The sequence below is a fragment of the Crocodylus porosus genome, unplaced genomic scaffold, assembly GCF_001723895.1.
Source record: "Crocodylus porosus isolate Cpor-Errol unplaced genomic scaffold, CroPor_comp1, whole genome shotgun sequence".
In the NCBI taxonomy this organism is placed as follows: Eukaryota; Metazoa; Chordata; order Crocodylia; family Crocodylidae; genus Crocodylus; species Crocodylus porosus.
Window position 1 is genome coordinate 57157297 of NW_017728907.1, and position 8809 is coordinate 57166105.

Sequence of the window (8809 nt, forward strand, 5' to 3'; positions counted from 1 at the left end):
GGGGCCCAGCAGGGAGGTGGCTGGACTGGTCCCTACTTAGGAAGACAGAGGCAAAGAAATCGTTAAATATAGTCAGGGGGCCATGTGACCTGTGACTAGCCTCGCCAACTGTGGGGGGACCCCCACAGCCAATCCTGTGATGTGATGGTTTATCTCAGTGGCTGATGGCTGCAGCCACTTCTGAGAGTGGCTGTAGCGATCGGCCAGCGCTTGTGTCTGGGGGAGGGCACTGGTGCTCCTGCCTGCCCATCACCTAAGTGCCAAGAGCAGCTGAACAGGGGGTGAACCGACGTTCTCAGGGGTGCACGTGCCCCCCGATGCATCACCACTGGACAGAAGTTGGATAAACTGGTTTAAGTGATCAGAAACTGGTTTAAACCTGTAACAGAACAGAAGCTCAGGGCACACCAAATGGCTGAAACTGGTTTAAGATAAACCTGGCTGAATGTACGATCAGACTCAACTGATTTGGGTCAAACCAGTTTATAAAATTTCTGTCCCAAGCACCTTTCTGGTTCAAGTCTGGTTCATGCTTTGCAGCCCTGGACTGGGCTGGGCTGTGGTGTCTGCTCCAGAAAGCAGGGATTGCCCCCTAGCTGCAGCTCTGAAGGCTGGCTGACAAGGGGGTCAGGGAGCTTGGCGGGGGGGTCAAACCCGGCTGGGGATGCAGCCCAGTCTAGAGGGGGGAACTGCAACTCCCCTCCCCTCACCCCAGGCAGACCCTGGCTGGGGTCTGGGGCCAGAAAGGGGGGCATTAAACACCCCTTCCCCTGCTCAAATTTCTCATGGGCTGCAACTGTGGGCTACAAATCCCAGGGGCACCTGGAAGCAGGAAGAGGAAGTGATGAGCAACCCTGCAGAGTCCTGCTGCTGTAATTCTGGACTGCAAATTCCAGAGACCTTGGGAGCAGCAGGAAGAGGAAGTGAAAACACAGCCAGAGAGTTGTACTCTAGTGCCCTCCGACTTCTGGCCTGAACCAGTGCAGGCATGCGGCTGCATTTCCTGAATCAAAGGTAAATGTCTGTTCACTTCTGTTTCAATTTAATCTGTGCAGTTTGGACTAACCTGCAAACACTGAATCGATTCAGCCTTGGGTCTTTTGACTGTCTGTAGTTAGCCACAGAGATTTAGTAATTTGCTCTAAATGACAAAAGGAAGCCTGTGGCACGGCTGAAGGAACTGAACTGGTACGCACATTGCCAGCCAACGCCTCAGCAATAAAAACAATCTCCCTCCATTGAAGAAACATACTGAGGCACAACGAACTCCTAAATAGACAGATGAGGGATGAACAAGTGTCTGGAAATAATTATTAGCTAGATAAGGGTGTCATGCCAGGGTACATGTTATTCACCTAGAGCTGAACAACTAGCTCTCTCTTTTGAGGGAAGATAGAATCATTGGGAGCTTGACATACTACTTGCTCTTGCTGTGTGACGCAGTTGAGGGAGCTGGTCAAATGCTGCCCACTGAAGTTTTCAGGGAACGTGTTAGAAGGATTGTGAATGTTAGCCCTGCTTTCACTCATAGAGAAGATGCTTGAACAACAATTAGACCCGAACAAGAATGAGGATAACCTAGTAAAATGTCACTCTTCACTACAGTGACAGCATGTACAAATAGTCCTCAAAGGTAACATATTTGGTTTTTAAAGTACATAGAAAGTTTTAAACAATAGGTTAAATAAAACGTGGATGCAAAAAGCTGTTTCTGAAATTAGCTACTTTTGTGGTAACTAATAAAAAACCTTTACGCTGCCAGCTAGTCAAAGTGACAGCAGTGACCTTAATTTGCCATAGAGATCTTTCATGGGTATGAACGTATTTTCCTCAAACACCTTTGAAGGACAGCAGACTGCCTAATGAGCTAGAGGTCTTAAACCCACAGGCACCACGCTAATTACAAAGGGGTATTTAATTGTCTAACCCAGGCATCTAAAGAATTAATAATCCTTGAAAACGAAGGGAAACAAGAAAGGAAAGAAAAGAATTTGCTATCAAATATATGAAACACTGGAAAAGAAATCACTATAGAGACAGATTTTGATAGATTCATATCTGGTATTTCCAAAAAGCCTACTGTCTGCTAAATGCCAGATGTTCACACATTATGCTTATTATTATTGTTAACAGCATTAATTGGGAGAGAGGGGAAGTTAATCCAATTTAATTCATGAAACTAAGCGTAGAGATATATAAGAAAACAAAATTGGACAAATGCAACAAAAGACAGGCATCCAATAATTTGGCAAGCTATGCATTTTACATACTGTATGCATAACAATGTCAGAGTTTCTGAACAGTGAAGCCAGTCCTATCCAGCAACTGTTTCATTAATTATACTAAGAGCAAATGAAAATACTCAGGTGTTCAGCTTCCAAAGTAGACCCAATGCACAGCTTCCTTAATAACTGAATTTTATTTGTGGTATGGATTTTCTTCCTCATTAGCAGAAAATTATTAGAATTATTTTAATTTCAACATGCCACCAAAAACAAGAGGCACCATTACATGACGACAGTCTCCTTGCAAATATATGCAAATACGTACATATAACAAAGCAATTTACATGTGCCCAAAGCCTCAAGTGAGCGTATTTGCCTTGATCAAAGCTTTATAATGGGATTTATCTGTAGGGCATAAAAACAATGTTTGCCATAAGCAAAGCACAGTGGCTTTAGATCACTGCAATGAGACCTTTTTTCCATTGTACCATCTGCAACACTGCTAAGGCTGCATGAGCACTTCCTTATACTCCTCTACTTCTGGGGCCTTGTAATTTGCCTCTACAAGGTCTCTCCAGATTGACGCTTGGCACACAAGACTCATCTAGGAGATAAATACTTATTTCCTCATCAAGTCATTTTTTTTAAATTTAACCATTTGTTTTAAATTACACTAGTGCTTGCACCCTGTGCTATTTTTACTTGAATTTTGTCAAGCTCATGCTTGGGTTAAAGTAGGGCTACGCAAAACTGCAATATCTGCAACAGCATCCAAACAACAGGAATAAATCATTTTTGTAATTTAGATTTTATGTTGCCAAACAGTGGCTGTCAGCCTTCAACCAATAACTAATAAAGGAGTCTATTCAAAACTTCCTGACAAAAGAGATTTGCCACCTTACCCAGAGTCCCAGAGATCTACAAAGCTTTCTGATGGCCTGGTCTGGAGATCCCTCAAGATAACGGCATAGCCAAGGAAAAGATTTTTTTTTCAAATGTTCTCTAAACAATTTTTAAACATTTTTGTTTTGTTTTGTTTTTTTAACATCAGCAAGTTTATATTCACAAAACTCAAGCCAGGCTTCTTGGAAGGTCTATTGTTGTTCCAAAACATTTTCACAAACGCTCAATGTATCCGGGGAATTCTTCAAGTGAAGGATGGACCATACTTAAGTGGTATCGGCAGAATATACAAATAAATCTATTTAACAGATTTATTTAACTTAAGTAAGAGAGGGCAACATTTGCAGGTTCCAGGTGGAACCCTAAGCTGTTGTGACCCATTATGAAGCTAAATGCAAAGGAAGGTTTGATAGCATTTCAGGATTCGTGCTGAGAGCCCTCTCTGTGCCAACAGCCAGTGGTATCTGGTCCCTGTTTACTTGTTAATCTCCAGCAATAAAAGTTAAGGATAAAATGATACCCTGAATACAATACATACTAGACTATGTTTTTTATACCCAAAGTGCATGCATACAGACCATCCAAAATATTTAGGCCGATGCTTCCTGGGAAGGAAAATGCAATGTTGACATTCACTATGAAGAGCAGAACACAAATTCTTTCCTAGTGTTGCAAAACCCTTGGCTCCCATGAGTATAACCCAAGGGCAGAATTTTGTCGAGTAAACACAAGCAATTTCACCAGCGTTAGCAACACTAGCTGTATTTTGTATGTTAAAAATGTATGCTAAACATGGTGAGTTTCCAGCTACTGCTTAGTTAACTCGATGCAACAGTTTCTCATAGGCAGGCAGTTCGCAGTCAGGAAGGAATAATTGCATATTCATAAGTACCTCGACACACAATTAACTGCTGTACAGTGAAACAGCAGTAACGAAGAGAAATCATTATCATTTTAGTACTGTGTGAAATACATATTAAGCACACTCGTGTTGTGTGTTACATCAGCACCAACTATCACTTGGCTTTACGTCTGCCATGTAGTATTACGTCAGAAATCTAAAAGCTTAATTTCTTTAATAAAAGCGAGGCAGAAAGAGACCTCTTTTTTCATTTAATATCATGGCAATCATGTTACATTGGGATATAATCATAATAAGGAGTGATGGGTTGGGTTTTTTTTATGTTCCTAGTTGTCTTGAAGCACTGGCAATGCATACAGTAATAGGCTGCAACATTGTTATACTGCTTCCTACTCAGGCATTCAAATAATTCAGCCATAACCTAGTTACAGATGAGTCTTGTGATGGCTCTGACACTTCCATTTTCACTTTCCCAGTTTTGATGCTTTTCATTATTAAAACAACTCTACTCTGTAATTTTTGTTAAATGACTATGAATGACAGAGGCAAGGACAATGACTCTAAACTTTTATTTTGACCTTATAACGCCATCTAATTGGCAGGGGGCCTTCAGGCCAGATTAGTTTCTATTGGATTGAAAGCTGTACCCAGAGCTGCAAGACTGTTGCACCTTATACTCCAAACATAATTGGTTCATGAACCAGTTTTAAAGTTTTTCACAGTTAGGTTTCCGGCAAATTTTAATCATCTATTAATATACACTTGTCACTGTCACTATTCTGCATACTGATTTCAGAATGGCTAAATTCTTTATTATATTTAGGATTCAGTTCTGATCATTTAGGTACCAACTATATTTGTATTGAATTTATATTGCTCTTAAGTTAATGCACGTATGGAAAGATGTTAGCATCAAGATTTAGTACTTTTTAACCTTGAAGGTATGTCGTATAATAGATATTGATTTCATCTCTTCGTTATTACACAGAAAAATGATAAAATGTGGCTACTACTGAACTGTTATACAACAGAATAAATGGTTATCACTATGTTATAAAACAGTAGGGTGACACCAGGTACGCTTGCTTTAAAAGCTTATTATAAAAATCAATGTCAATATACCTCTTGGTTAGTCTCATTCTTTCTAATTAAAGAGAAAATGTCAAAAAAGGGTTTTCAGCAGTCCAACTTCTAATTCTTACTTCTCTCAATCATCTGTAAAACCGTTTCTTAAGCATAAGAACTTGAAAATAATATCAGTTTTATCATCATTTTGTTCATTTTCACCTAGTAATTTTGTATATGCATCTTCAATGGCACTGAAATTATTATTGTGCCTGCATCTATGTGCATGTACAACACTTAACACAATCTACTCTGCTAAAGCCTAATTTGTCTGTCTTTCCAAACGCAGATGCAACGGGTGGAATTCAGGCTCCAGGAAGTTAATGGCAAACCTCCCACCTTCTTCAGTGGAATCTGGATTTCACCCTGCATTTTCCTGACTGAGAAGAGCATTGTGGGAAAAAGGGGAAAGTGTTTTCTCGCCAAGGATGTAGGAGAGAACAGAAGAAATATCGCAAGGGGAATGGCTGTTAAATGAACTTGGCAGGAGTTACTATTTCAAAAGTGATGCTAGCTAAAAAGAGAATATGAGCAGAAATGTTGGGCCTAGATTTATGAAATGTCACGGGACTTTATGGCTATTTAAAGTGAACAAAAAAGGTCACAAAGATGATTTTTTTTAGATTCTAGTGAGTGGTTTATAATTTTGGTCTTCTGAACAATCTCTGTGGGACAGAATACTACCAGCATAGCACCCCCATGCATCTCTATGCATCTACAGTTCCCATCCATAATGCCATCGTCAACAGTGTCAGACCAATTGTAGGACCCAGCTTTGTAGGATGCAGTCCAAAGTCCCTGTTGCTAGTTAAAAGGCTTTTATAAAAAGCACACTATATATTTCAAATACCTTTTGAACATTTCTATTGTTGTGACATTCCTCTCTTGCCTGCTGTCCTTTAACAAGGGTGAAATATATCAATATTACCTTCAATACTCACTTATAAGCAATCGTTTACCACCATTCATCATTTTTTGCTCGTTTTTTTATTTCTTCCAGTTTGTTAAATTCTTTCTGTTGTTGAATTGCTTAGGACAGAACTCTCTATTCTATGTAGCAGAAAAGGTCTGGATATCCTGATAATCTGTGTTAAAAATACCTACATGGAATTGATGGTTACCTCCTCTATGTTGTTCACTATCATTCCTAGTTCTCTTCACTTCAAGTTCTCCCTGATACTTTCCAGACATTACCTCCCCTTGAATTTTCAGGTGATGTTTCTCCAGGAATTTTATCCTGCCATTGTGTGTCAAGGTGATTTCATTCAGTAATATCTTGCTGCTGGCATTACTAACCCATCTTGATCTGTTTGTAATATTTTTCTGTCCTTACTGAGTTTGTGTGACCTTCTATTTTCTACCAGCTCTTTCAATCTTCCATGGATAGCTGTCTATAGAAAGAATATCTTACTATTTTCTTTGCTTTACAAGCCATGTGATCTACAGAAGCATATTCCCACACAACAAGATTTTTCTGACTGTCAAGTTCCTTTCTGCATTGGGGGGATTACCCATCTCCACCTCAAAATGGGCAGTCAGCAGATGCAAACAACAATCAAGCATTTGGCATTCTCCAGATAATATATCTCAGCATATTTCATTTTTTCTCTGCTTCTGAAAAGGCCAACAATTCCTGAAGAAGAATATCAGAAGAAAAAAGTCAGTGAGGGTCTTCCTCCCTGCCCTCTCCCCACTGTCATGACACTACAGTGCTATGTTAAAATGAGTGAAAACTCAAGAAGCCATCCTTTCTCAGCTCAGCCATTAGCCGAGCGCTTTCTAGATATAGCTCTGTCACTGATATTTACAATAGCCTACACAGCACTCACTCAAGGTGCATCTCAGGAAGCTCCCAGTAAGGGTGCGATGAATTACTGTGGAGTAATTTACCCCATAATAAATTAACTCAGTAGTAGGGAGTGTACGGTTATAGTGGCTCCCCACTAGGGCTGTGCAAAGCTTTGGTCACTGATTCAATTCAGAGGAGATTTGGCCCAATTTGGCGGTCGAATCTCTGACTCCAAATTGAATCAGGAGACCCGTTAATGTCTCTGAATCAAACTGGAAGCATCCCAATCGATTTGGAGAGATTTGATGATTTGGACATAGACACAGCTTTATATGTTTTTTCTACGTACCTCAAGGTACCGTGCACAGCTTGTGAATGCTGAGATGGCGGGGAGGATGAAGTGTCCCAGGGGAGCACGGGGGTGTCCACTTTCGGGTCTGCTGTGGAGCATGAGGGGAAACCCTGACACCTCCCAGCTTGGAGACTGGTGCCTCCTGGGTCAGGGTGGGCACCCGGGGTCCTCCTGTGGCCAATTGCCTACCCGAGGGGATATGTGAGGGGTCCCTTGTGCACTCAGTGGCAGACCCAGAAGCAGACTGGAAGTAGTTACAGTCCACTTCTGGGTTCATCGCTGAGCATGCAGGGGGGCCCCCTGCACTCCCGTGGGATGCTTCATCTGCCCCACCATTTCAGCATTCACAAGCCCCACCTGGTACCTTGCGGTATGTAGAAAAAACATGAAGCTGTGTCTATGGCCAAATCGCTGATTCAGAATCGAATCTTCAGATTTGGATTTGGCCTAACTGAATCAGGACAGCAATCAGTCAGGGGGGTGCACTTAGGCCAAGGGTCAGTGAGGTTCTAGTCAGGGAACTTCTGGAGAGACTGGACGTATTTAAATCAGCTGGTCCAGATGATCTCCACCCCAGAGTGCTGAGGGAATTGGCAGAGGTCATTGCAGGACCTTGGCACAGCTTTACAAGCACTCGTGGTGCTCTGGTGTGGTGTCAGAGGACTGGAAGAGGGCCAACGTGGTTCCCATCTTCAAAAAAGGAAGGAAGGAGGACCCAGGAAGCTATAGGCCAGTTAGTCTTACCTTGGTCCTAGGTAAGCTTTTTGAGAGTATTATCCTGTGACATGTCCACAAGGGGCCAGCGGGGGAGATTATGCTTAGGGGCAACCAACAGGGGTTCATTAGAAGCAGGTCCTGTCAGACCAACCTGGTGGCCTTCTACGACCAAGTCACCAAATCCTTAGATGCAGGGGTAGCAGTGGACGTAGTCTTTCTGGACTTTAGGAAGGCCTTCAACACTGTCCCTCACCCCGTTCTCATTAAAAAACTGGAGGACTGTGGTGTCAACACCTACACAGTCAAATGGGTTGCTAACTGGCTGGAGGGCCGCACCCAGAGTGATGGTGAATGGGTCATTTTTGACCTGGAGGGATGTGGACAGTGGGTTCCCCCAGGGCTCAGTCCTTGGGCCCGCACTGTTCAACATCTTCATCAATGACTTGGACAAGGGGGTAAAAAGCACCCTGTTCAAATTTGCTGATGATACCAAGATGTGGGGGGATGTGGGCACGCTAGATAGGAGGAACAGGCTGCAATTGGACCTAGACAGGTTACAGGGGTGGATGGATGAGAATAGGATGGGTTTTCACACTGACAAGTGCAAGGTGCTGTACCTGGGGAGGAAGAACCAGCACCATACCTACAGGCCGGGGAACTCCCTTCTCATCAGTGCAGAGGCAGAAAAGGATCTTGGAGTCATCACTGATGCCATGATGCACATGGGCCAGCAGTGTGGGGATACAGTCAGGAAGGCCAACCCTACCTTATCATGCATCCACAGATGCATCTCGAGCAGGTCCAAGGAGGTGATCCTCCCCCTCTATGCGGCACTG

At 42.5% G+C, this 8809-nt stretch overlaps 1 protein-coding gene and 1 long non-coding RNA gene across 2 annotated transcripts in view; one reads left to right on the forward strand and one right to left on the reverse strand.

The window, feature by feature from the left end:
- The window catches only part of LOC109307526, a 9777-nt gene extending 3696 nt beyond the window's left edge, over nucleotides 1–6081 (forward strand). The window contains exon 2 of the long non-coding RNA XR_002100287.1: nucleotides 5405–6081. This is a non-coding gene — a long non-coding RNA (uncharacterized LOC109307526). The remainder of the gene's footprint in view (nucleotides 1–5404) is intronic.
- The window catches only part of DAB1 (DAB1, reelin adaptor protein), a 771943-nt gene that overhangs the window by 651619 nt on the left and 111515 nt on the right, over nucleotides 1–8809 (reverse strand). The gene's annotated exons all lie outside the window — the stretch shown is intronic.